This window comes from Oenanthe melanoleuca, chromosome 4 (genome assembly GCF_029582105.1).
Source record: "Oenanthe melanoleuca isolate GR-GAL-2019-014 chromosome 4, OMel1.0, whole genome shotgun sequence".
Classification (NCBI taxonomy): domain Eukaryota; kingdom Metazoa; phylum Chordata; class Aves; order Passeriformes; family Muscicapidae; genus Oenanthe; species Oenanthe melanoleuca.
In genome coordinates this window covers 23,793,719-23,819,301 of record NC_079337.1, presented here as the reverse complement: position 1 = coordinate 23,819,301, position 25,583 = coordinate 23,793,719, and the positions used below count along the sequence as shown (strand labels likewise).

Sequence of the window (25,583 nt, the reverse complement as noted above, 5' to 3'; positions counted from 1 at the left end):
CAGCTGGAGGAAACACAGGTGTCAAAGTCTGTTGTTACTGCTTTTGTTGTGGCTCCAAACAGGCAGCCATACTTGATCTGTGAGAAAGGGAAAGAAAAAAAAAAAAAAGAAAAACAAAAAAAGAAAGATAATTGAGCAAGTTCAGCCCAGGACTAAATGGGTGCAGCCAGGTGGGTCATGTTTTCTGTTTTCCTCTAGCTTATCTTTCCCAAAATTAATTCTTTCCCAGTGAAAACAACCAGGTCACTGAATTCAAGGTGAAGTCCTGGACTGCTGATCTCAACCCATCTTCATCAGCAGCTTCAGAACTGACTTTAGAAGGGATTGCATTTACACCAGAGCTGAATTTGGCTCAGTGCAAGGAAACGTTATTAAACCCTTCTGCTGGTTAAGCTTCCTGGATATTATCCTGTTAGTTTCCTCTGACATATTCAGCAGCAAAGTTTTAAACTGAAGACTGTAGTCTCAAGGGGAGCTGAAGCTTGCTGAAATCACTGCCTAAAACCCAGCATGTCCCCCTTACAAACCACTTGATACCATTACTGATTTTTCCCTTTGGTTCAAACCTGAACTGACTAGCAGACCTTGACAGCTGCCTCTGCTCTTCCCTGTTAAAAAGCTCAGACACGACATCAGTTTTAGAGGAGAAAGTGGCAGGGAATCAGACTCTGCTCTGGCATTCCAACAGTTTAATTGAAGATGAACACTTTGTTCAACTCTTGCCCCTTTCCCTGGGGTGGCCAGCATTGCTTCAAACGCCTGCTGACTCAAACGGAGACAGCTGCAGGACACAGACTCGTGTGTCACAAGCTGTGTGCAACAGGAGATAGCTGAAGGGCACAACTTCAAAGCTGTTTGCTGCAGCCACCCGGGCTGCACGGGGCTGCTGCCACTGCCAGCTGGGAGCTCCCAGCTCAGGCGTGGGGACGTGGCCCTGCAAGCCACTTGACATTTGCCATACCTTGGAGGTGCTGTGTATCCATCCAGAGAGGCTGGGGGCAGCAGCAAGGAGACTGCTGATTGCATCAACTTTCTTTTCAGGCTAGTCAGGCTTCTCCAAGAGCTGATAGCAGTACTTCAATACATGGGGCATCCTCCCCTGTCAAGGCAATGGCTGCATTAAAAGCAAGGAAGAACTGAGATGATTTTAGCTTTCTTCCTCCAGCATACCAGCTTCAAACATTGAAAAAAACAGTATGGATTAAAAAAAAAAAGAATTCAAAAATTATTTATTGGTACTTGAAGAACATCTCACAATTCTTCCACAAGAAATTATCCACATCCTGATCAGCACTAAAAGCTTCTGGCAGTGTTAACCTGGGGAAGATAGTGGCCCCTGAATTTAGCTGAGATGATCTTTCAATACAGGGATGGGTGAGCATACCCTATGCCTTATTCCTGCTGCCAATATCTGACAGCACTGGCTGAGCCACTCACTGTGGCTACACTTTGGAACAAACAGGTCAGTCTTAAACATGCCAAAACCTGGACCCATGTTCTGATAACTTCAGAAAGCACTAGAGCCAGTGACACTAATCCACCATTACAACCAAGCTCTACCAAATGCATGAATGAAGAAAAAGACTAAGCAAACTTGAGGCCTTTTTCTCACCCCTTTCACAATAGAATAGACTCTCTAACTTAAACTAGATCTAAGAGGGCCTCCAGCAACCAGAAAGAGTGCAAGGCACTGTAGATCACTGGTTGTGTGGTGGCAGCACCAAAAAGGACAGTAGACTGGCAGGTCATGCTCAGAAGATGCCTTCATGGGGCTTGCCCAGATCACTTTACATGTTTCAGTTGTTGTATACAAGACTGAGGTCTCCTAATCCACATGTATTTTATGTTTCTAGAAGCTGACACCAAGCCTCTCTCTTGCTCCATGACTTCTCGTGCTAGCTTCACCTAAAAGGGCCTTAAGAAAGGAGACAATGGTGCTCTGTGAGTGGAAATAGTTGGGTGCTGCCTCAAAGGAGATGGGCTGGAAGGGGCACATTCCCTGACTACAGCCTCATGTTCAAATCATCATACCCCAAAACTAAGCCCAGGGAGAATAATGCTAAGCAGCCTTCATCCTCACTGCTTCACCCTCACAAAAGGACTACAGCAGGGTGGAGAATGGTCATCACAAATGCATTTTAACTGAGAGCCACAATCTTATGTTCTTATTTCCTTCCCAGCTTCTGTTTCTAGGCTCACACCATTAGCAATCATCCATCATTCCAAATTGAGAGCAAATAGAAGATATAATCCCTAGAGCCTCTTCTTTCTTAGTGTTGTTGGATGTTCTGCTTAGTATACTAACCCTTTTTCACTTCCTCTGCTGGAAGGAAAAGGCAAATTCACTCCACTGCATTGGGCCTGTAGTGTTGTGCTTCAGGTTAAAGAAGTTCTCAGGACTCCTCCACAGACCCTTTCACCTTGCAAACTATTTAGGCACAATTTCTTCAGAAAATCTTTACACATTTATTTCAGAGGTACTACATAATAATGGACATATACCAATGCATGTTTTTTCCAACAGAAACAGGGATGTTCTGGATATGCACCCACATGTTGCAATTTCTGTCACACCACACTTCAATCACTTCTTATCCTCACAACACACTGAGCAACTTTCTTTACTTATGATATTTAGACTCAGTGAAATACTTCTCAGCAAGTGTAGCTGTCATAACTAATTAATGGATGGTTTACAACAGATCTGTTGATAGAAAACAAAATCCTTCCACTATTTCTGTTTGGTTAAGAAGACTTCTTTGTTCAGGTAGGAGAGGACTATGATTGAGGCACAGACATGAAGAGTCCCCATTACAAAACCAGCCTAAGTGGTTTTGTTGGCTGACACATTACGACTGGAGCCTGAAAAACATGGATCTGCTGCTTAATTAAAGGCCCACCAGACTTACTTTATCTGTTGCAGGGTGAAATTTTGCCTCAAATTACATCCACAACTGCTATTGATTTAGAAAACAGTTGTCCCACTAGCCTTATGTTAACTATTCAGGAACTGTAGTGTGAAAAATCTCTTAAAGTGTTGAAAGCACCACATACCTCGAGCCATCGAAGGGCACTACTCTACAGTAAAAGAAAGCCATGCAAAGATTTTTCAGGACAAGGCAAGTTATCAGGGAGGAAAACATCCCTGTGCCATGTCTTTTGCCTTTTCTAAGAAGTTTCCTACTGTCAGCTGTCTGCCAAATTCCACAAGGCTAGAAACAAGCTGATAACTGCACCACCACCACAACACTTGAGGGAAGACCCTACTCAAAAAAAACCTTACTATGATGAAGGAAATCCATCTACCATTATTGATCACCAGTACACTAGCAGGTTCTAATTCTCAGTGTGAGCAGTATAATTTTGAAAGCATACCATAAATTTTAATAAATGCTTTCTTACATCCAGTTCATTAACCATGCAATGGGGAATAGTAAAAGAGCAACTGCTGTAACTGCAAGTATTTCTCTGCCTCTTAAATTTCCCTCTCCTTCAATTGGTGAGGAAGAATCCTTTTGGCCCTAGAAATAAAGTCCTATGATACTGGAAAATATTTCTTTTTTTAGAAACTGAGCATTAGATACCCAAATTTCAGAGAGTAAACTACTAAAAAGTTTTTAAAAAGATAACTTTCAGCCATGATTCCAAGGCAACTTATAATTTGGAACAATTGGAGCTGGTCATACTGCAACCTGGTGTAAGTATGTACCATTCTGTATTCAGTCCTCAGGCAGCTGTATCACAGTAGGGAGGCATGGTACAGCTTTTATTTATTCTAATCTGCTTTGTTGTTCTCTGTAGCACAGAGATCATTAAGAAGTTTTTCAGATACAGAAAAATATAACCCAAATTTTAATGACCTCTATCTCAGTTCCTCCCTGCATATGCAGCTAATTATTTTTCAGTTGCACATTTTCTGGGCCTTCTTTTATTTGGTCAGTCAAGAACACCTAAGAGCTTCTAATAAAAAGTGACTACTTCTCTAAATATTCTGGCACCTGGGGAGAATACATACTATGCATGCAACCTTCTGCTCTTAACCTTTGGAATTTTTGAAGACCATTGAACAGAGGTGGCATGTCCTCTAAAATCAGACTTTCCTGTTTAAATTTGGATTCCAAATCAAGGCAGGAAGACCAGAAGCAACTGCTCCTGGGATTTTCAGGCTGCACCTGGCTGTATATCTCCTTTGGCATTCATTCCATACACACAAATGATGAGAAAGAGGAGGCCCTTTCAGAGCAGAGGGGAATTCTGCAAGCATTTGGGGGAATAAAAGTCACTAGCATTATAACTCTGTCAATAATGCATTATACTTGAAAGGGTCTAGGTATATCTATCACTTAGCAAGTTACAGTCTCCCTTCTAGGGGAGTTTATATAAAACCTTTACCTGATTTGATGGACCAGTGCTTTCAAGCCAGTCAGCACCTGCTCTCCAACTTGATATACTCTCAAACTGTTTTAAGTGCAGCCAAAGGATCAAAACTTAATTAGCAGCCAAATACTTCTTATACTGATGGTTTTGCAGCAGATCTCCTGAGGGACATAGATTTGTCTCTATCTGGAATCCCCACCCTAGCCTCAGCTGCTGTTAGGAGGTTTGTGTTTTGTCTCACCTGCCGCCCCGCTGCGACGGAGGAGCGCTCGTGGCAGCAGGGGAGGCAAGTCACAGCAGCTCCACCTCTTGTGAGCACTCTGGCTCTGCCAAGCCAAACAAGACAAGGTGACATGCTTTCCTTGCTGCTCCTCCGTAGAAAGACTCATGAGTTATTTGTTGGTCCCGTGAGAGGGTTTTTGTTTCTTTTTCCTGCAGGGATAACAGTCATTCAGGTGCAACACTTCGATTAAAAGGCTTTCCTTCTCTGAAGGCACAGCAGTGAGAATCACACCTCTGCTTAGGAAAAGGGCTTTGCTTCCAGCAGAAGTGCAGAGGTGAAGCCATTACAAGTGGGATTTTCACAGGTGGTGCCAGATGCCCGGTTCAATCTCTCAGGAGGACTAAGAAAACCCTTTAGCAGCTTGGGCAATACAAAGGTATAATGAGTTGTTGGAAAGGAATGGCACTGGCAAGAATTCAGGTCATAAGGGTCTTAACACCTCTGTGAACAGAGCCTGTCTTTACCAGAAGGAGGAAAAACTCCATCACAGCCTAGAATAGCTGGGCCTTGATGGCTTCCTCACTCACTGCAGCAATGACTGGGTTTTTTGGTCACTTATACAACACAAAGCTAACCTTGTCATTCCCTTAATTTTTGCAAATCTCTGAGCACATCTGTCTAAATATCCATGACCTAGAGGGGAAAAATAATATATTTAAAATACTAAATTGGTGCCAAATCTAACTCATCAGTCTCTACTAGGATTCCTGAAAGTCTTGGGAGGTGGGACCTGAAGCAGTTTATTTTGGCATCCTTCTCAGCTAGGGAATCTTTTAATTGCAGTCACTCTGGAAAGGACCTGTGCTTTGGAAAAAGCAGGGTAAGCACTAACATGAAAACAGAAGAAAGTTTTAGAGTGCAAAAGCAGAGAAAAATTGATAAAATTGACCTTAGTGTTTTTCATCCAGGGAGAATAAGAAGGCAAGAAAAGGAATAAAACAATTTAAAGTTGCAAGAAAATCCTTTTCATCTAGATAATCCCTTTGACCACACAGGATTGCTCTTCCCACAATTCAGGTGTTTTGTCCCTCCTTCCCTTTAGACTTCAAGGGAAAGGAAATTAGCTATTGGTACTATCTCTGAGATCCATCTCTGATTAAAAATGCTTCCATAGCTAGTATCATGCTACTTGCACTGACTCCTCTAGCTGTGCCCCAAGATTCAGCCCCAAACACAAGAAACAAGGGAAATAAATACAAATATCCTCCTGTATGTGGAAAGCTTGTTCACCTTTTGTCTTTGGTATTCATTTTATAGTCCCAATGTTTTTTCATAAACTGTCTGATCTGATAAGAAGGCTAGATTCTTATTGAAGTTCAGTTCTCCTTTTTTAAGCACATAATCAAGCAATCAAGGTAACTATTACTTATCTTTCTCAAGCTTCAGTTGTGACTAGGATGTCAAAAAAAGAATCGGGCAAAGGTTTTTTTGGCTGTGGTTTCTTGTCTTCCCACAACTATTCTGAACATCAGACCAATATTTTTAGCTTTGCCTAGTGAAAATAAAAAAGAGGGAGAAAATGTTGTTGCTACATTTGTAAGTCTTGTAAGCTGGCCTGGGAACCATCTCTTCTTTGGCTGGACAGAGTTGGAGCAGATTCTGCAGGTACCAATCCACCTGCCAGGCTGCCTGCCTGGGCTCACACACTCACAGTGTCTCCTGCTCAGTCTCTGTGCTTTACATAGAAAAAACCCTCTCCAGGGCTCAGTGAGGAAAAAAAAAAAAAACAAAAAAATCCATCACTAAAAAGTTAGATGAGTCATGGTGAAAAGGAGAAGAAAAGGATTGCACTCCCTGCTCCAGGAGACATTTGCTCTCTTAAATTAAGTAGTTGGTGTAAGGCAGCCAGGAGCACAGATCTTATTCCTCCAGGTGGGTGCACCAAGCCCCAAAATTATTCTCTCCATGGCCTCCAAAAGTAGTCAAGTATTTTCCCAATAAAATTACAGCAGTAATAGGAGTTAAGAGCTCTCTCCTCTACTTAAATAATGCCCTTATATCTGAGTGATATCAATTCAAATTCCTCAAGGTGAGGTAAAAATGTAATCCTGGCCTCCCACACACAAAATAAGGGCCCTAATCACCAAGCTCTTGGATGAAAGAGATTGCATTTATTTTGTCATTTCCTCTCCTTAAAGGGGCCATTAAACAAAATGTTACATTTGACACTATTTTGTCCTGAATAAGAAAAATCCATTTACATCCTAGTTGAAAAAAATTATTCTGCAGAAGTAAAACTTTTATAAAGTTTTCAGTTAACCTGAGCTGAATTTCTTCTCTAATTTTTCCCCATTTAATTCCAACCCAGACAGAAATAGCATAGGCAGAAACAAAAGTTTTGTTAGTCAATGAGATGATTTAACTAAAACCTTCTGTAAACAAACTGTTTGAACAACTGACACTTTTCTGTGTGGAATATGAAGCCCTCCTTTCTTAGGGACTTCTGTTGAACATGGGAATAAAATTTAAAAAAACAAAATTTAAAAAAAAAAATTAGTTATTGATTGAATCTTGTCTTCTGCACTCTCAGATTATAAGGAATTTTGTTTAATTAATAGGCTATAAATATATATAAATACATATCTACATGCTGCTTTAAAAGAGAGAGATCAACTAGGAGCCCACCTGCTTTCCCTGCTTCCCATTGCTGGAATTAGACTTTCATTGTCATCCAGTCTTTGTATGGATGATGGACTTGCTTCACCAGGGAAGTGGGTTAAAAACCTGTCTCTCCAGCCAACTGGACTTGTACTATTAACTATACCCTGTCCAGCAGGCAAGTTTCTTTTTTCAAGAGACGTGGGTTACAACTGCTCACATTTTTTTTCTCATTGTTAGCACTTTCATCACAGCCTCTCATCTCTTCAGAGACCCTACCTAGGGTCTATCTCAATTATCCTCTGCTACTGACCCATCCAGCAAGACATGAAAGTCATGGAATCTTCCAGGCTGGAAAAGATCTTTAAGATCAAGTACCTCAGCTCCCACTTCTAGAGTTACCCACTGGAATGGCATCTTCAGAAAGATCATTATTAATTCACAATAAGGGCACAGGCACTTACTGTAGATATTGACATTGTCCACCTCATTGGAAGTTTTGTACTTGAATACTGGAAGTTGCTAAAAACATTCCCAGTTATGAAGTCAGGAGGGAATAAGGGCTGGGACAATCAGTACCAGTAGAAACATCTGGGGAAATTTGCCTATTTGTGTCTTGTTTTATATTCCTTCTCCTCTAGTAGGGGTAAAGAGAATCTGGAAAGTCTTGAAAAAATTGTGTTCTTTCCCAAAAACAAAGGAGGGTTTCAGAAAGCAGACTGGTATTTTTCTTGCTGTCCTTGGGTAGCCAGAACTGAACTGAGTTATTCAGCACTTAAACAAAACAATTGGCATAGTTCACAACCACCAAAAAGAACTTAAGCTTGCTGAAAATGGAACTTCCATTCAAAAACTCTTTTGTATTTTAGATGATGAAAAGAGAAAGAAGAAATTAAAAAGTTTCCTATTCTTTCAGGTTGGTCAGAGTTCCAGGCAGGGACCTGACACCACTGGGGCAAGATGTTGGGAATCTGGGATGCCAGATTGGCAGGAGCAAGCCTTCCTCCCCATCTATCAGCGAGCAAAATGGGTTCTTGAAAAACCCAGCCAGCCTGTCTTCACAGCAAAGTGTTAAATTTGAACATTTGGGCTGAATTGTTGAACCATCCTTGTTCACAAATGCCGAGTTCCATGTTCCTTCTGTACCTGGCTTCTCATGGCCAAACAAGGCATTACATGGTGTGATAGATGCAATTCTGCATGCTGCCTGTTCCTTACAACACCACAGAACAGTACAAATGTGGCTGAAGAGCATGCAAGGTAGTTCATGCAGAGTATTTTAGTGGCAGAAAAAGAATTAGGAATGTTATTGCATATCCAGTCAAGGAATTATATCTTTCCTGGAAGGAATTATCTCGTATTTGTCTAGAGACCTCAGTCAATATCTGATTCAGGCTGTGTTTAACACAGCAAGTAGCTGTGTGTGTGCAAGCAGATACAGACTTGTTTGGGTGTAAACAGAGCTGCAGCCTCTGCCCTGAAGAGCCTACATTCTTTTGGTGCTTTTAACATCCTTCATCACACCTATCACATAACTCTCCCTCTTGGCATCTTTCTGACCTCTGCAAACTCACAAGAGCTGGCCTGCTTCTTCATACCTTCATGTTGGGACAATTTGTCCCTCTAGGACTGTGGTTCCAGGCACAGATGAGGTTAGCATGCCATGGAGCTCACAAGTGCAAAGACACTGGTGAACTTGTGAGTTTATCACAGAGACCTTTGAAACCCAAAGAGAAATCTGCCAAGCCACCTTTTTCCAACCACGTGTTCCTGTGGCCTATGGTTATTCCCATTTAGGCCCATTCATCAGCAGAACTAAAATACAGACACAGTAAATCCCACTGCCCTCATCTCCACATACAACACACTTATTATAACAGAATAAGGGGTTCTGCTCTGCTGGACCAAATCAAGTTGGTCAGTGTTAAGTATCACATTTTAGATTCAAATCCCTGCTAAACCCTCTGCTTGTGCTCATGGTTAACATTATTTTTTTATCTGTCTTCAGAAATGAAAGACAGCAGCAGCTCACCCATAGCAGCAACAGCATCAGCAGCTTTTAAAGGCCAACTCCATAGATTAAAGGGTGATACAGTGAGCACCAAAATCCCACCATCCCAGTGTCTACTGATTAGGTTGGGAGAAAAGCTGAGTGACAAACATGTTCCCAATCTGCCTAGCCCATGCAGCGAAATGGAGCAATCTGGCCTGAAAAGGGATTTAGACTTTTGTTGTGCACAAGGGGAGAAAAAGCTGATTTAAATCCATCAACAATGCCCTCCCTCTTGGTGATCTCAGAGATAAGGAATAGAGTCTGGACACAGTTCATATCCTACCTCTCACCAGGCCCCACACTTCCACTCAAAGACAAAAGCTGGCAGATGAGGGCAAACGATGCTGCCTTGCTATTGAGCCGCCTGCTCACATAAAAACATGTTGTACAATGCGTGGAGCCTGCCCAGAGCATTTGATCTAGCAATTTTAAAGAGAAAATAAATCCCCAAGCCTGAAGGAAGATAAATATATGGCCTTTTAGTTCATCAAGAGCATTGCTATTAATATGTGTTTAGCACTGATGTGTAAAAAGGATATTTACAGACACAAAGGTCTTGCTCTAACCTGTTTACAGCCTGACCAAGCAGGCATTTACATCAGAGAATAACAACATCCTATAGCTGATACAAGTGGGGTAGGCAAAAAACAGACAAGGCAAAAAAAAAAAAAAAAAAAAAAAAAAAAAGAAAAAAGGGAAAGGAATTAAGGTTTCTAAAAGAGAGCTATTAGATCCCCTTACAAGGAGAGCAGATCACATGGTTTCCTTTATCCTGGTTATTTAATATATGCCATCCCTGTGCATTTCACTGTGACTGCCATAAGGAGTGAGCCATTACATTCTCTCTTTATCCCTTGTCATAAGGACTGAGAATGAGGTGATAACCCATTTTTCTGAAACCTTTCCAAACCCTTGGAAAAAAAAAAAAATCTGCCTTGTTTTATCTGAAAGAGATGAAAACGTAAAAAAAACCCCAACAATTCTGGATGCCTATAAGTAAAATCTGCTCCTTGCACATCTTTTTTAAAGTAAAAGTGAAATGAAACAACCACACAGGGATGCAGGTGGGGAAGGTCAATCTGTGCAGAAAGCAGAGTCTTGTTTTCATGTGACAAAAATTTGCCTGACAACAGTTGTGAAGAACAGCCAACAAAATGGTTGCTGGAAAACAGCAGCAGCAACAGCAGCAGCCATCACCTCCATCACTCTGCGATGCCCCTGTGATAGGCATTAGTGCAGAGCTTCCTCCTTTACAATGATTAAAACAGACTTCAGCAAGCCCTCGTTGCCACCATCTTTGGAGAGCAGCATTCAGATGCAGATTGCCTTAAATCCCATCAACCCATTCAGGCGTTCGTATGCAAGTGTGTCTGCCCCGAGTGCGTGTGTGTGCGAGTGTTTAGATGCATTTATACACACACACACACAATTCTCCCTCTGCACACACCTTTTCTCCACCCTCTCGTTCAGAGGGAAAGAGCTGGAATTGTCAAAGATGAGAATGTGTATTTTCCAGGCTACTTTGTCAGATGTTCATGTGTGCATCTTATAAATATTTCATACCAAATATTTAACATTATTCCTTCCCCAATCGGATCAGCTTTGAAATGCTCCTCAAAGTGAATTCTCCCCTAACAATGGCTTGACGCAAAAGCCTTTTTTCTCTCTTAAGAAAAGAAGGCTGCACATGGTCTGCTACCATAGCAGCATGAATAGTTCTTATTTAATGGCAAATAAAAGATACTTTACATTAATTCAGTGGGGGATGGAAAGCTGGGCACATGCGTACCTTGTGCTTCAAACATGGAGGAGCGTCATACCTTGACCTCCCCTCTCCTGGTCCCATGATTATTACCCAGCTTGCATTAGAACCATAATGGGAAGTGACAAGTTTATGTAAATGATCCACACAAGGATTTTGCTCTTGTAAAACAGAGCAGTTACTCTGGGCTTTCTAATTATTTCATGCCTTGTGGTTCTGTGATGGGGCAGAGATGACTATTACTTGAAAAGTATATTGTGATTGACAAGCCACTGTCCCCCTGGAACTCATTAAGGCCTGTGCTTTGCAAGAGCGGGTAAAAAAACCCTACCAGGCACACCACACACACACACACATATCCTCACCCCAGTGCTGGCTGCTCCTTCAGATCATTTGTTGGGATTTTTGCACTGATGGAGAAAAGCACAATCTGCGTGTATCTCAAACAAGTACCACCTCCTGGCTACAAATTGACCAATTATCCTCTGCTTTCACTTTTTCCACTCTTAAATTTGCAAGATTAGCAGCAACATATCTGTCAAACGTACAACGGTGTTTGGATTTCAACACACTGGATGAAAAAGTCAGTTGTTTCATAAGACACTGTCCAACAGAAGAGGGAGGAGAGGGGCTGGGACAGGGGATGAGGGCTACCCTAAAAGCTGCCACCAGTGCATTTCTGCTGCTCTGATTCATGCCAGGTACTTTCCAGTACATATGAAAGGTCATTCTGCTGCCACTGCGTGACCTGTTTGCTTTTCTTTCTTAACTGATTTTTCTGGCCTTTAAACTAGCAAAGAAAAATGACAATTTCTTCAGCAAAACAGAGCCCCTGTCTTTTGAAACATACACTGTGCTGCAACCATGGAGGGAGGAAGAATCCTATTCAGGCAGCTGCATTGTTTCCCAGTGTAGCAGTGGGTTTGAATTCTGCTGCTGGTTTGGGATGTAACACAGTTTGGCATAAAATCAATTCATTGTTAACTCCACTGTGGTTGGATCTTATGGGCATGCAGCATTTCTTACTTTTAGTTGTGTTTGATTTGTGATTGAAATAAATCCTCTGGAGATACTTATGAAAGCCACTTGGCCCACTTCAGTTCTTCCAATAGAAAACATTGGCACTTTGGTTTTTTCAATCAACCCCAATCTTTGCAAACAATAAACAAAACCAATGGCCATTCAGCTTTTGAGGGTTTCAGTTTCAATTTGATCACTTAGGTACTTAATTCACAATCTTTCCAGTAACCTACCTGAATATGTCTGCAAGTATGCAACAGGAGAAAATTATGCTTTTAGTATTATGTTCCATAATAGCATTGCATTGAAATAACAGCACCCATAATCTGTAATACTTTATTGTGCCTAATTTATCAGTAGATTTCCCCCAAAAGACATCTGAGTCACAGATTCTCCATAAAGATGACAAATCCTCAGGATCCAATTTACCAAGCTTAGGCCAAAAACTGTACATCATTGATGATCAATCAGCCTAATGATAGAAACACATGAAGAAAAGAAAAATTTTAAAAAAAGAAGAGGGGGAGGAAGACATAGAAGTGTTTCTGTGTTAGCCACATTTTGGAGCATTGGAAAGTGAATACACTGGAGACTCAAGGAGGATGTTGAAACACACCCATCATTGATTTGAGTTGCCTCATTGGGGGGACTCCGAGATATGATTCTCATAAGCACAGACACATAGGTTAATGTAAGGATTGTTGGGCTCTGCCTTTTGAGTATGCACAGTTTGCAGGCAGCTCAAACACTTCCTCAAGCTGAGGATGAGTCCTATGTCCAGGGACAAAACTCAGTAACCATAAATCCTGTGCCAGCCCAAAATGGCACCTGTAGAGGGACATCAGTCAGCAGGGAGGGCACAAGCCAGTATTGCCAAGTTTCTCTGACACGTGGTTTTATGCCCTCCATTCCTGTCTTTGCAGTGAGAGGTCACAGTCATGATCGTCTAGTGAACTGCATCCACTGCTTCCCCTTCCTTGGGTCTCTAACATACAGGTTGGATGGCTCTCAGCCACTTGAGATATTTAGTATGTGGTTCATCAGGAGAGGAAAATTATTTCATTTTTTTCAGTGCACTCACCTGGTGCATATCTTCATTCAGTCAGAGTTCTTGGTAGTGACAGCAGGAGTATCAATTGGCATCTGACTGCAGAAAAATACAATTTTGCATGTAAGCTGATGTACAAACTGAGGGACCCACGTTATGTAAAGTAAAACTGTCCACAAATCACTCAGCATCAGCACAGTACTTTTCCTACATTATCTTATCATTGCTCAACCCATTCAGGCTAACACCTCAGCAATATTTCAGCTCTCTCCTTGGGTGCCCTTCAGAGGCAGCACTGGAGAACTGGTTTTTTATTGAAGGATTTGTGTAACAGCTGAGAATCAATTGCTTATGCATCTTCAATAGCAGAGAACACGCAGGATGCAGATACACCTTGTGCTATGATTCCCATCCCCAATTGGATCACAGCACAGTCTTTGTAAGCACCTATTCTGAGTCCCAAACTCCTTAAAACCAAACCTTTGTTTCAGGAACTTGGACCCTTCTGGCCCCAGGGCATAAGCAGACACTTTTATTCAGTTTTATTGAGAATCGTTTGTCACTTCTGTGACCATTAGCCTCTGACCACAGAGATGTAGAAAGAGTGATAAATACCTTCAACAGAAGATATTTCTGTAGACAAGAGGACTGTGGCCACTTCTAGACACCATCAGAAAATTAACAGGTAGAAAAAGAGCTGAACAACACCAAGAATCACAGAACCAAGAGAACAAGATTTGGAAGAGACCCAGAAGGATCACTGACTCCAATTCCTGGCCCTGCACAGGATCATCCCCAAGAATCACACCATATGCCCAAGCCCATTGTCCAAATTCATCTTGAGCTCTTTAGGCTTGGTGCTGTGACCACTTCCCTGGGCAGCCTGTTCCAGTGCCCAAACACCCTCTTCTGGGTACAGAACATTTTTCTAATATCCAGCATAAACCTCCCCTTCCACAGCTTCAGGCCATTCCCTCAGAAGAAAATAAACAAAAAACCCTCCAGTAAATTCACCAAATTAGTTTGAAGAACAGATAATTTACACTAAAAGGCCAAAATCTATCAATTATGTTCATATTCATCTGGCCTTTATTTTAACAGCCTACTGCCCTATGAGGTTTTATTATCATTTTGAAATGCTGTGATCACAATGTCTGAGCTCTGAGAGTTCTTGATCATGAACACATAGCATCAGCCACAGCCACTAAGTGTGTGGAAAAGGGAACAAAGAAACTAGCAGTTTACTCTCTTGGAGAGTTTGTAAAGAGACTCAAAGAGGCTGAAGCATCTCCTTCAGTGTTGGAGGTAATCAGGCCCATTATGCTGCACAGGAGCACTGTTGTCAGTGAAAGGCATGGCATAAGTGCCTACAGCCTAGAGTTTACATGATTATCTGTGGAAGAAGTTAAGATGGCTCAGCTCATAAAAGTACACTAGTACAAATATTTATGTAAACTGTGCTTGTAATATCTCAGTTTAAAGGCAAGCAATTATACTTCTGGCATGTTTATCTAGTCTCACTGGAAGTGCCTGACCTTTACATCTCTTAACGTGGCTAATGCCAGCTGCTGTTAATGACCTATTTTAAGTTAAATTCTGCTTACTTTGGAATGGAGCAAATCATATGGTGGAAGTTAAGTGCTACTTTTTTTTTTTTTTTTTACTATCACTTCACACCAGCCAAGCCCAAGCCCAAGCCTTTGCTTTTTACTAGAAAACAGCATACTGCTTATTAAGTGCATTTTCCTATGCATAGATTTTTATATTATATAACTACTTTTATATTAAATAACTATTTTTATATTTTAAACTTAAATGTATATTTAAGTTATATATATTATATTTATATATTAAGCTATATTAGACTTTGTATGTATAGCTATATGTGATATAGGTGTTTACAGTCTTGAGACACCACTACTTCAAGTTCTGCAAGGTGGATGATCTTCCACAGGTTGTGGAGTTTGGGAGCCTGACTTCCATTTTTCAATATTTAAGCAAATCCAAGGACTCAGGGAAAATCTCATTCTTTCAATTCCAGAAAACTGGGTTGAAAGCCTCCCCATGCCATCTCTACTTGCATTGTTATCATGTACTTTTTCTGCCTCCTGAATTCCAAAAGGAAGAATCAGAGTGTATGCACAGGAAAGCTGAAGGGAGCAGAGCAAATTTTGTTTTCAGCTTGGAAGGGCTGCCATCCATAAGCCACAGAGAGCATGGCAGTGTATGAAGCTCATGTGGTCAAAGCCTGTGCATCTCATGGAAAAAGCTGAACTACTTGAGAGAAGTCAAACCATCCTCCAGGGAGCACAGCCAGAGGAGCAGTTTTGAACTTGCACCATCCAATTTGTTTAAATACATTATTAACAGCAGAATCCACAGCTAAATGCATCAATAACCTAAACCTTGCCTAGACATAACAAAAATGCTGTCAGCTTCAACTGCTGAAGGTTAGATGAATTCAGTTTGAGTTACAACTGCATCCTGAAGGTTTCAGTAAAGAACATCCAGAAAATGCTGTTCTCAAGCACTTGGAAGCACAACAGAGACTGTCCCATTTCATCACAGAATAAAAATCATGCAAAGTTTCAAACCTAGCTGCAACTAAATAATTTGGATCTCAAATCCACAACTGTCTTTTCCTTATACATCTCTGTTCTTTACCTTGCCCCTATCCTGCTGTGAAATGTGCAATAATTGCACAGCAGATGACTTTTGTTTTCTAAGAACATGACATGGCCATTATTAATGTGGCCTGGTATTAGTCTGTTTTTCTTTTCATCTTTATCAGACATCTATATCTCTCTCAGAGGTCTTGTTTACATAAAACAGTGCACTTGGATGCATGGTGCTTAATGAGTTTCTGTATAACCAGAAAAGAATGAGTAAAGTACACTACTCTTTCTAATTACTAAGAGAAAGAGTACTTCAGCAAATAGTGCCAGAAAGCTTCTTTCCTTTTTTTTTTTTTTTTTTGTTTTTGTTGCTGTAAAGAACAGCCATAAATTCAAGTTTAGGACAATGTTGCTTTGGCTCCAAGCAGAAGCAGTAGGAAGAGAAAAACCCCCAGCTGTGCTCGTATTTCATGCTCCCTAATCAGTGAGTGGTTCCTTCCTACATTTACAAGTCTCTGCTGAGGATGGCATCCTGAAGCTCACCAAACACTGGTCTCAGTGGGTCTGGCTACCCTCAGGGAGTCCTAAGAACATTTCCCACTTGAGATTCACATTTTCCCTTGGATTCTGATGAGCCTCAAGTGCACTGTCCACCTGACACCTCCTGCTTTTTATCAAAAGAAAACCCAGGGGAAGGGCAGGGATGGAGCTGTGGTGGGCCAGAGCTTGCTGGTCTCACAGACAGAGGCACAGGTGATCCACGACATTTGGATGGCTCTTGGCAATTTACTGCACACTCCAAGAACTGAATGTTTGGTATGAAAGCAAGACACTCTCACTATTATCCACACACCTAGTAGAGATGCAGCAAAGCCAACTGGCTCTGTGTCCTTCACAAAAAGCAGTTTCCACAAAAACTGACATCAGAGGATGTGATTTTTAGTCACTTTGTTTAATTTTGCCCACCTAGTTGTAAATGGCCAGCACAAACATACGCCACAGGCTGGAGGGGCAGAAACAAGGGCCACAGTTCATGCTCTTAAAGACTACTCTGGGCCACCTCAAAGGGTACAAAGCATCATGAGATGCCAGAGACTGGCAGGAGCAGCTGGGAAACAGAAGGCATGAAGCTGCTTTTGACACTACCTTCATCTCCTGCTGCCCACATTTCCCTTCCCTACCCTGGGCTGCATCCCACAGGAGAGCCAGCCTGGCTCTGCAGGAGCTCTGATGGAGTCCAGTGCTACTAGGGTGGCCAGGGGCAGACTTTTTTTAGTTTATTTTGCAATACAGTAAAACGAATGTGTCAGATTAGTTAAAATTGGCACCCTCAGCCCAGAAGCCCAAATTGGATTTAACAGTGAATAAGAATAGCAATATCATCCAGTAAATAATGGAAAGCCAACTTGCCTGGACCAGAAAAATTTTTCAGAATATTATGCTGATACTTACTTTGGGGTAACAGAAAGCTGCATTGCAAATCGGCAACGATCTTTGCTTTTGTCATCAAAATAAAGAAGGAAGTTTCTCGCATTTTGAATTTTTACATGACTGGTAGGTAAGGTATTCCTTCTAGTAGAATTTCCTGTTAAAAATCAAAGCCTTGGCTAAATGTGAGAATAAGGTAGATAAACTATCCTGAATTCCTACTTAACTTGCAGAGCATTATGCCCTTGTTAGGAGGTCAGACTGTTGGGAATATCATAGGTCATGCTACATCTAAGCACTCTGGAGCAAGAGGCATATTAAAAGATGTCAGAACAAATAAGGGTCAATAGCAGAGAAGGAGTTAACTCAGTCATCTGTGAGAGAATTAAAATGCTCAGTGCTTTAGGAAATCTCTTTGGACCTGCTTATAAGTGTAATTTGGCCAGGACATTGTCGATCCCAGGTTAGAGCTCTATCTTGAATATTAATTATTTTGATTTTTTTCTACTAGTACCATCTTTTCAGATTAAAAAGGCAATTGTTTTAATTTAATAATACTCATGTTTTTTCCCTGTCTAAAAACTGATACTTTGTAAGTATTCAGGATTACAAGGCATGATAAATTCTTGATACAATAAGAACATGTATGTTTTTATGTAAGTTTTTATATTATCAAAATATTTTATCAATTCCAGATGGTCACAAAACATTAAAATTGAGCAATGTGAGTGCATTTAAAAGACACATCTTGCCTTGCAATAGAGTGTCAACACAGTGCAGAAAACTCTTGATATTCTAACTGAGCAAGGAACACAAAACTGGCAGTTTCCTCTAGGAAAATATTTTGAGGGGCTGGAATTCTCAAGGACATCAGGCCTAAAGCATGGCCTGATGAAGAAATGTCTCCAATTGCTACCAAAAGTTAGAGCTGATGTAGGAAAAAAAGCTGATGTAGGGCAAAAAGCAAAGCATCAAAGGATTCAGAGGAATAAAGTCTTTCAAAAATCAGAAGAATTTTCAGAAATTGAAATTAGAAAATGAAGCATAATTATAGTAAAATACAAAATTAAGTGGTCGATTTTTTTTAACCTACAGAAATACTTATTTTGAGTATGAGCTGATGCTTGTGGAACAAGAGAAGGCAGGGTTTTTATACAGCTAATGGTTAATTCAGAAGCAACTAGGCAAGAAAACCCAAAAGCAACTAGAAGAGAAAATCCAAGTGTATTAGGTGCTTCACATGTTCATTTTAGATTCAAATGCTCTTGAGCAGTGCACTGCCCATTTCAGTACAGAAAAAAAAAAAAAAAATCTTCGGCTTTCTAGTCAAATAGGATATTTCTTTCTGCAGCACACAGTCTGATTATTATGGATCTGCTCCCACAGGCTTCATGCAGCCCCTCCCCTAAGACTATTTCCTATAGCTCCATAATCCACAACACTGTTCCACATAATAGCAGGCTAATCACTGCCCTACTTTTAAAAATGCAAAGTTTTTGGCATGCTGTGTAATGGTGTATCCCAAACAGTCCATAAACCTGTCCAGTAGATTCCTCCTCCATTTCCTTGCTTGCTGTTATCTCTCTAAGCACCTTGTATTGTAGAGTTCCATTTAGATTGCAATGTCTTTGGGCCAGAGGCCATGCAAATCACCTATGGCTCCACACAAATATTAAGTAGCAGCAAAATCTGACTTTGGAACCATAAAATGCTTTGGAAATTTTAAATCTCAGAAGAAAGCTCAAACTTTTAGGCATTCTTAGATGGACAACTTAAGAGACAGTACTTCACAGGCTATCAAGTGAATGAAAATAAAGGTGAGGGAAAGTTTTCACAGCCTTCCTGAGCATTTTTCATTTTTTCCACATTGCATAGTTAAGTCCTTGAGCTATAAATGTAAGTTTCTGATCATATAGAGACATATAAGTAACTCAGTTCTCAACTCCTTAATGAAACTAAACTATAAGTCTTGGTTCTGCTGAAGCCAAAGTTAATTACTGTCAGAGTCAGGAGGTTTTGTGTGTAAAAGGGTTGCCACCATGAACTCTGCCATTAAAACTACTGATAGTCACACACTGGACTTGGCACCTCTTTCACAGTTGCCTTATATCATTAGGCTCTGTAGGATATCCACATTTATCTGATAAAACTGCATATTACATTACAGAAACTACTAAGAGTCCAAATTTAACCAGGGTCTTCAAAGAGTTGTGGCAGGGAAAAATAAACTGAAGCAAGGATTTGTAATCCAAGTAACACAATAAAAGCACTGAGATCCTAAGGTGGAAGCTACTTACACTCCTGCATCACCATGTGCTACTTCAGTGCCCAACCACATGAAATAAGGTTCAGGTGAACAGGAAGAACAAAATTAGGTTGTTCTATCTCAAGCAAAATATTTGATTGGGGAAAAAAAATACATTCTGCAGTGTCCAGACACCTCTTATGCCCATAATGCAATAAAAACTTACTCCAGTAACTCAAGAGGGCATAAGAGCAAAACGAAAATTGCAGAAGTTAGATTTGAGACATTTGTGGAATGTGCAAATTAAGTTTTCCCTTTGGTCAGCTTTATCCAAACTCTTTTCCTGATGTTAGACAAAGGTGAGATTCAGGGATGAGCCTCACTGGTCCAAGGCATTATGCAGCAGGGTCTGCAGCTGGGCAGGAGTTGAAGCCCACTGGTCCCTTTGCAACAGCTTAACTGAGCTTCTGGACAGGATTTTGCTCTCTGGGAATGAAATGCAAGGATGAGGTTAGGAGTCCTGCCCCAGCTGTGCTTTGCTCTTCAGTCACAGTTAGGGAGTCATCCACCCACACCCCAAGCATGAGTCACAGTGCAAACACAACCATTGTTTTAAGCTGTCCTACAGACTTGAATTGCAAAGTCCACATTTGGCTCTGAATACTTTTGCCCAAAAATCAGAGCTGTTCAGACTCTATTTTTGTTTGAAGCCTGTGTAGAAGAGGTCAGCCCTGGTACACCACAAAGGCCTTGTGTCTCCCTAGGCAGAATCCCACCCTTCAGCCTGTAATACCCAGGAAATCGGGAGAAGACAATTGAGACAAGCAATGTCTTGTGAGGCTGGACATATGCAAACTGCTCAGGGCTTGCTGTGTGTTGAACTGCCTCAGTATGGGAGCCCAGTTCCCCCAAATTTTTTACTGCCATGACAAAAACAAGTAGTAGAAGCTGATGTAATGGAAAGAGAACATGGATTGGGTAAGTGACATCCTTCTGCTGCAGCACAAATGACTTTATCAATAATATGTCTTCTAGGCTCAGCCCTTTGTCTTGGCCAGTTCTGCTTTACACAGTCTGATCCCATATAAGCCATTTTTTATCAAAATGCAGCTAGGCTTATCAGCATATGTTGTACAGAAGCAGATCAAGTAATCCTTGTATAGCACTTCAGGTGTCCAACTCCTAAATTCCTTGCTTTGAGATGGAAGTTACCTTATTCACCCCAAACACATTCAAGTATTCCAGTACAAAGTCTTCTTCTTACTAGTGAAATATATACTAGTACCTTGGTAACATGCTCTATGCTTGGGGTCTCCAGTTTGAGATAACTGACAAATACTTGCTATTTTTCTTCTTAGCTTTCTGAAATTGTCATGGATATTTGGTTCATTTAATGATGCTCCTTAAAGACAAACAGTGGCCACAGAATTCATCTTGGACACCAGGCCCCTAGTAAGGGGGGCATGTAAATGGTACTCAGAGGGGCGAGTTCTGACATTCAGCTCCATAACTCTGCAAGTAACAGCAATTTTGATCTGCTCTGAAGAGCTGATACGGTGCCTGGCTGTCTCTTTGTTGTAAGAGGCTGGGAATTTCCTGCAAAGCATGTAATATGCTTGAGGCATCAAGTTTTTTACATTTATTTGCCAAAAAAAGGGTGTATTATTTGGAATTTTTCCATGGTGACTTAATTCAAGGGCTATGAGCAAAATGGAAATGCAAATGGAAAACACCTTCCAGTTACAAAATGCCACTCGTGTGCACTCTGAATCTTGATAGTGCAAACCACAATAAGCACCAAAAGAACCAAGATAAAACACCAAAGAGATTCCTATCTGCATCAGCAGTTAACTAAAAACATCATTTAGCTAAGCACAGCAGATCCTTTAGGTCAGTAGCCAATGCAACAGGCCAGGGTGGGGAATAGTGGGGTTTGTCCCCATACCCTAATCTGGAGAGGAACAACATGACTGTGCCTTGTCTCAGCTTCTGTCACAGGCAGATGAAATACACCTGCCTCATTTTGACTACAGGTTAGAGTAAAATACAATAGTACTGCAAAATTATTTTATCTCAAGTCCTGCTCCTAAAATTTCCTATGGCCTTTTCTGAAGTTATAAGATTCTATAAAGGACCTCCCAACTAAGAAAGGTTTCAGTCCTCCTTTGTTATAATGTGTGATGCCATGAGCCTTGAGTTTCAGGAGGGCTAGAGAGGTGGTTAGATTATCTATAAACTAATCTGATTTAAGAAATTGCTTTGAAAACAGATTGCAATACCACATGCAAGAGAAGCAGTTTTGAGATCCATAAGTGAAACCAAGTCTTCTAGCTATTTTTATATTTTACCTGTGATTTTTTTTGTGATAAACTTGAGATACCTACAAGTATTAAGAAGCACAGCATCTGAGTGTTTAGCTTTTTCCCCCTTTCATCATCTTCCTTTAAACAAACCCTACAAAAGGAGAGGCATTGTTATTGTTAGCAATTTCAAGAAAAGTCTTGGTCACAACCTCAATTCATGTGTTAACAGCCCTAAACATTGCAAATCTAAATCTTATCTACTAGGACTGCATGAAGAATGCATCCAGTTTGTCAGTCTCACCTGTCCCCAGTCAGGCCAAATCAAAAAGACCCTGTTCTCAAAGCCCTTCCAAGCTTTATTTCCTTTACCGTTTTAATTTTATAAGTAGGAGAGGTTGATTTCTCTCCTTAGAAGGGCTAGTTTTCCTAGATCACCCAAACAGATTGCTTTTGACTTTTGTAGCATCCTTGAGGCTGAGATTGAGATATTTCACAGAAGGGTCTGTGAATATGAGCAAGGTAAAGCCAAATGGTGTCCATCTGCAGTGATAAGACTGCATCATTGTTTGTGAAGTACACCCAAAAAGCAATGTAATGGAAATAAGATGCATCTTCATATGATTTTTGAACTTCAGCCTTGTTCCTATGCTGACAACCACTTCATGGTCATAACCACTTACTGGATTTTCATGAAGTAACATTAATATTACTTCTATCTGCTGCTTCTATCCAGAAAAAGTTTTAGTTTAGGTTTGTTTTTTGGTTTGTTTTTTTTTTTTTTGTTTGTTTGTTTTTTGTTTGTTTGTTTGTTTTGGTTTTTTTTGGTTTTTTTAAATCCTGTGCAGTGTAAGGAATGGCATGGTCCCACAATATTCCTTTCCCCTGGAGAACCTGAACTCTCTCGTCTCTTCCAATCTTGTTTCTCAAATTGTGGTTTTCTGCAAGGGATGGTGAAACCTGCTCAAGTCAGCTACATGGTCTGGTGACATTTTTGTGGTCAATTTTTTGTTTCAGAAACCACAAGCTATGCTCAACAACTTTGAGTGTCCTAAGAGAGACACAATGCCAATGGGACAGTCAGAAGCAGACAACAATCAAGCTTTTGGAAAGCCAGGATTAATCACATGGTTGATACCAGAATTTTTTTAAAGTAATTCTTTAGTGCAAATGTTGAGTGCAGACTTCCTTGAGGTGATGTAATATTAAGAGTTCACATGTGGCAATAGCTAGACTGATCATTAGACAGCAAAGGAGAGAAGAGCACCCTCAGAATTCCTACAAGCTAGTGCTCTTCCAGCTGATATTTTTGTTTTATTACCTTCCTATAGGGCATACTATAGTACCTCCTCATACACACAGATGTTTCAAAACTTTGATCAATATGCAGTTTTGTAGCAAAATGCGAGAGATTTTTAAGAAAACTATTAAACTGCTGTTGGCACTGCCTTGACTTTCGTTGTCTTGTATTTCATACAGCCAGCTGATGTGTTTTGTGATTTTAATCTTCTCCCTTAGGCTTACCCACAAAACTCTACCACATACTTATTTAGAAAATTAACTAAATTATTTCCTTCCCAAAGAAAAGCTTAGATCTGCATGGGGAAGGGTGATGGGTTTTAGCAGAAAAGTCTGGAATTGTGAAGTCACTGACTAACTGCAGATCAGCTCTGGACTACAACTATGGATCAAGGAAGTGTGGATTCAAAGAAGACCATAGCAAGATGAATTCTGATTTTGTTTATAATTTTTAGCTTCACTGACTTAAGCTGAACTATAATCAGACTCCTCTAGTTGCTCATGTCCACAGTACACTTAGTTATACACATGAAACACTGGTTATTTTCACCACAACCAACTTCTTGCTTCTTCCCTTTTCTATCTGTAAGAGGTGGAGATTATAAGCAGTTTATATTTTGAAGAAAGTACATAACTTCACTATGCTTCTTCAGAAGCTACTTCCAAAACCTCAGCACGAGCACTGATTCAGCCCTCCAGAGCTAACCTTGCCCCACACTGCCCTCAGGCCAAAGTGCAGAGCCTCTACCGCTAAGATAGCCCTTCCCCTGAGGCTCCCCTTTTCCTCAGGGAGCCAACAGCTCTGGGTAGACCCTGTGGGGCTTGATGGGGCCCAGCTGAGTGGGGATCACCCTTCTTTTAGCAGTGGCAGGAGCACTTCCTCACGGCACCTCATCCATCACAGACAAGCAAGGGAAGATGGAAGGGGGAGAGCTGGGTGTCAGAGCTCACATGAACCCATGCAGTGCTCTTCTCAGTGCTGTTCCAGGGGCTCTTAACCTAAATTTTCAGTGCCTATTACTTTACAAACCTACACAACTACTGGGTGGCCTTTTAGGCAGATGCTGGAGAACATCTCCCATCACTTATCCTGGTGGAGGGATTGCCTTCCAGGGCAGGCTGTCTGCACCAGTGCCAGGGATGATGATGGAAAGGGTCTCTGCTTTCTTTATTTTTAATGTAGGGATTTGAGTGGGAGCTGAATCCTGTCAAGTGTTTCCTGTCCTGCACACACCCTTGTCAAAGAGCTCTTTGGAGAATACAGAAAGAGGATTAATGCTAATAGCTATCTGCCTGTCATTTGAAAATCTCAAGCAGCACTTGCTGGATTTTCCTCATGAATCTCTAACACAGGACACTGCAAGGATACCTGAAAGGAAACTTAGCAGGGAGTATCACACCAAGCACCAAGGTGGACTAATGGCCCTGCAGGGTCTGGATATGGATCACAGCCTATGCACCAGATGTGCAGAAGCCTTTTGGAGCAGGAAGAAGGCTGCATTTGAAGTCATTTTGCCATCAAAGTAGGTTTATCCAACTCATTCCATTCAGTCATGTGCTATAATTCATTCCCCTATGTGTTTTAGGCACAGTTCCCCCTGTACTGCATTGATGCAGCACTGCTGGTAACATCACTAACCTGACAGTCCTCCTCACCCAGCACCAGCACTTAGACTTGCAAATGTGCACCAGACAGGAAAGTTCTTGGATCTTTTTTTAACCACAAAAGTAACATTTGTATTATACTAACAGCAAAGACTTCCTCTTAGTTTCATTTGGGATTTCTTTAGGGGTTTTGAGGAGGGTTTTTACAATGTAGTTTGGAGATTTTTGTTGTTTGTGGCTTAGGTTTTTTTCAACCTTCTAATCACATGACTTTTAAAATCATGAAAAAGGCATGCAAGATATCCTGCTTAACATTCTTTAGGATGTATGTTTTAAAATAGAGAAGTCACCAGACACTGAGGTTCAGTGCTATTCCAACACAATTAAAAATTTCTGTGGCTTTTGCAGGCCATGCTTTATTTACCTGTATGAGTTTTAAAAAAGAAATGCAAAAAGTTTTACAAAATTTGCATCTGCACAATTCTCAGTGCCAGCAAGGAGCACATGGGTGTGTTTCTAGGACACAGCTGAAAGCAAATATTGCTTAAAGTAATCAATTGGTATGAAGTGAAAAAAGGGGTCTGAGCCTTAACTGTGAAAAAACCAGAATATTTCAGCTGTGTCTCTGTAAAAACAAAAAAAAAACAAAACAAACAAAAAAAAAAAAAAAGGCAGAATGGAGAAACTGGCTGGGCTTATAGCTGTGAAGGCCAGTGCTCCCCACCAGCCCCAGGCCAGTCGGCTTTTACTCTTTAATGGCTTCATGCCCTCTAATTAAGGTCTCCAAATACAATCCCTTTGAACAAATGTTTACATTTGTCTTGCTAATTCCCATTACTTAATAATCAGAGCCCCCTGCAGTTACCTCAACATGGAGAAGATGAACCAAAGGCATTCTTGTACTGGGGGGGTTAACATTTAAATGCCTGATTTACACAAATGTGAACACC

At 40.9% G+C, this 25,583-nt stretch overlaps 1 long non-coding RNA gene across 1 annotated transcript; it reads right to left on the bottom strand.

Annotated features, from left to right (window-relative positions):
- Positions 1–25,583, bottom strand: LOC130252153 (uncharacterized). Its single transcript, XR_008840303.1, has 5 exons — positions 25,499–25,583; positions 21,814–21,883; positions 13,175–13,236; positions 962–1,099; positions 1–77 (listed from the first exon to the last, which is right to left on the bottom strand). It is a non-coding gene; the product is annotated as an uncharacterized LOC130252153 (long non-coding RNA).